Genomic DNA, 2,998 nt, shown 5'->3' with positions numbered 1-2,998 from the left:
ACCATGTTTTTATCTGCAATGGAGAGCAACCGGTGCTCCCATCTGCCTAGTTTCTACTTCACTTTAATGACATGCTCCTCCCAAGGCTTGGTGCACATCCCAGCTCCTCTGAACCAAATACCCAGCACATTCAGGTAATCTGTCCTAACAGTGAAGGGGATAAAGGATTGATCAGCCCAGTTGCCAAAGAACATGGCCTCGCTTTTGCCTCTATTTTCATTGGATCCTGAGGCCCATTCAAACTGGTCACAGGTGCTCATGAATCTGTGGACTGATAGCAGGTTGGAGCAGAAAATGGCAACCATGTACAGGGAGGCCTTAACGCACAGGAATAGGCATCCCTCTCAAGCTCGCATCCTTCCTGATGACTCAGCAAATGGCTCTACACAACACTCAAACAAAGCATGAGAGAGTGAGCAGCCCTGCCTGACTCCAGATCTGGTCGGGAAGCTTTGATTCCCATCCATTGACTGAGACTGCACTAATAATGTTGGTGTAGAGTAGTTGGATCCAATTGCAGATTCCGTCCCCAGTTCCCATTTTGGAGAGCACATCCCACATGTAGGTGTCAAAGGCCTTTTCCTGCTCCAGACTGATGAGACAGGTACCTACCCCGCTGTCCTACACAGAGGTGATCGTATCCCTGAGGAGTGTGAGGCTGTCAGGGATTGTCCTGCCTCCAGTACAGCACAGGTTTGGTCGGGGTGGATCACCGATTCCAGAGCAGACCTGACCTGGTTGGTGATAATCTTAAACAGGACTTTGTGGTCTCCATGCAGCAATGAGATTAGCCACCAATGTTTAATTCCCTCCCTCTCCCCTTTTGCTTGTAGACGAGAGAGATGGTTATTTTTCTCCTTGCAGCAGAATACTCAGGCTGGAGAAATGGCTATCGTATCCCTCTGGCCCTTGGGCCCATTCCCTGTGGGGTCTCCCACACTCCTGCAAGAACAGTCAGTCTGCCTTGACATTGGCCAGGGAAGCCACCATGGAAACACTGCACATTGATAGTAGCAATTTTAAAGCTCATTTTGAGAGTGGATAGAATTACCTGCAGACCCAATGTCCGTTCATCTGCGGTCTTGTCGCTACGAGAGTCCCTGCATCTCCATGGTGTGGACACAGTGCTAGATATTCTCAGCACTGACGTAGCTGGCCTGTTCTTACCTGGAGTCACTGCCAATGCCATCAGCGCAAGGACAAAGCCAGGAAGGTCCACTCTGAGTCGGTCAGTGGAACTGTCATGTTTTGCTGTTTATTCAGGGTGTCACTCTCCTGGTTGCCCAGGGCAGTGGTGTGATGAGTATCATATGGTTCGTCTTACAACATCCAGTATATTGAGGTTGGGAGGTACTCCTCTCCTTCTGCTGTGCCTCTCTTTTGTTGCTGGCCATCCCTCCATATGTCTTCATCATCAATGGTGCTGTAGATATGTCCATCATGTAGCTGCCTTTCTGTTTTGCTGTGGGCCTGTGGGAACCCTGTGTGTTTTCCTTTCCTGGTCGTTCCTCACCAGTATCCATTCCTCCACCTCCTTTAATTTCTCTTCCTCCATTGACTCTATCTGCTCAGGCAGAGTTGGGTTGTTTAATGTCCTTCACACTGACTAACTTTTCCTTCTCTCCAGCCTGTCCCTCCTCGGTGTCCCTAGTTTCAATTTTTCTTGTAGAGGGTAGCACCTTCCTGTCCTTTGGGGCTTCTGTTGCTACTTCTGGCCATCTGAATGCATGTGCCTCTCCCCCACTCCTCTATCATCTTGGGCAGGTGGTCTACGTCCCCAGACAGGTTACAGCTCTTGCACTCCCTGACATACATGGGGCAGCCTGGATTGTGCAGAACCTGTGGGAGGTTAGGACATATGGCATTGCACTGTAATTTGATCTCTACAGGAACTGCAAACAGAAGGACCATCTGATTTACCCATCCTACCTGACATTCGCCCCTTCCGGACATTGCTACCCCTTGACATTCCCAGTTTTCCTGATATTCCCACTCCTCCCTGACAGTCCTACCCCCAACATTCCCAACCTCCCTCATATCCCCACCCTCCCTGACATCCCCACCCTCCCTAACATTCCTACATCCAGACATTCCCACGCTCAACATTCCTAATCTCACATTTCAACCCCCGACTTCACCCCCTCCTGACATTCCCCCTTCCCTGACATTCCCTCCCCTCTGCATACCCCTTGTTCCCTGATATTTCCACTCTACCCCACATTCCCTCTCCTCCCTGACATTCCCTGATATTCCCCGCCCCCCACATACCCCTTGTTCCCTGATATTCCCAGACTCCTCCACATTCCCTCTCCTCCCTGACATTCCCCGCCCCCCACATACCCCTTGTTCCCTGATATTCCCATCCCCCCTCCGACATTCCCAGTCAATCTCCGCCCCCGGGAGCGTCCTGCTGTGAAATCTCGGGATGAAGATGAAGGTGACTTTGCTGTTGCTGACTTTCCTGCTCCTCTTCTCTGCCGCTCCCCAAACTGTGGGTGAGTAGCGGACATTCCCAGGGGATTCCGCATTTAGTAACCCCCCCCCCCTCCTTCTCCCAGCATGAACACCGACCCCCGCCCCGTTTAGGGGGCAAACGGAGAGCCAGATGAGCCCAGGCTCTCCCCGAGCTTGGCTCCAGGCCTCTATCACCCGGTTGTCCCCGAGGGGCAGCTCCGAGTCGCTGGGGGGGGGGGGGGGGGAGGTACACGGTACCGTCTGCCCCCGGGCATCAGGAGCGAACGTGTCAGCCCCAACCACCAGCGGCTGCCTTTAAACTCGCGTCTAAACCCAGTCTGCCTGGTTTATTAACCAGGATCGTATTCCACTGAGAGGCCCGGCCGGAGGAGGGGACATCTCCTCCCTGACATTCCCCTCATTCCCTGACATTCCCCGCCCCCCACATACCCCTTGTTCCCTGATATTCCCACTCTCCCCCACATTCCCTCTCCTCCCTGACATTCCCCTCATGAGATAGAGTGGGATTGTGTGTGAGTGGGAG

The 2,998-nt window shown here is 52.8% G+C and overlaps 1 long non-coding RNA gene across 1 annotated transcript in view; it reads left to right on the top strand.

The window, feature by feature from the left end:
- The first annotated feature begins 1,925 nt into the window (after positions 1 to 1,925).
- Positions 1,926 to 2,998, top strand: part of LOC140454428 (uncharacterized) — a 26,640-nt gene continuing 25,567 nt past the window's right edge. The window contains exon 1 of the long non-coding RNA XR_011952685.1: positions 1,926 to 2,495. This is a non-coding gene — a long non-coding RNA (uncharacterized lncRNA). The remainder of the gene's footprint in view (positions 2,496 to 2,998) is intronic.

Source organism: Chiloscyllium punctatum, chromosome 29, assembly GCF_047496795.1.
Source record: "Chiloscyllium punctatum isolate Juve2018m chromosome 29, sChiPun1.3, whole genome shotgun sequence".
Lineage (NCBI taxonomy): Eukaryota > Metazoa > Chordata > Chondrichthyes > Orectolobiformes > Hemiscylliidae > Chiloscyllium > Chiloscyllium punctatum.
The sequence above is the reverse complement of the archived record's forward strand: the minus strand, read 5'-3'. Positions and strand labels throughout refer to the sequence as shown.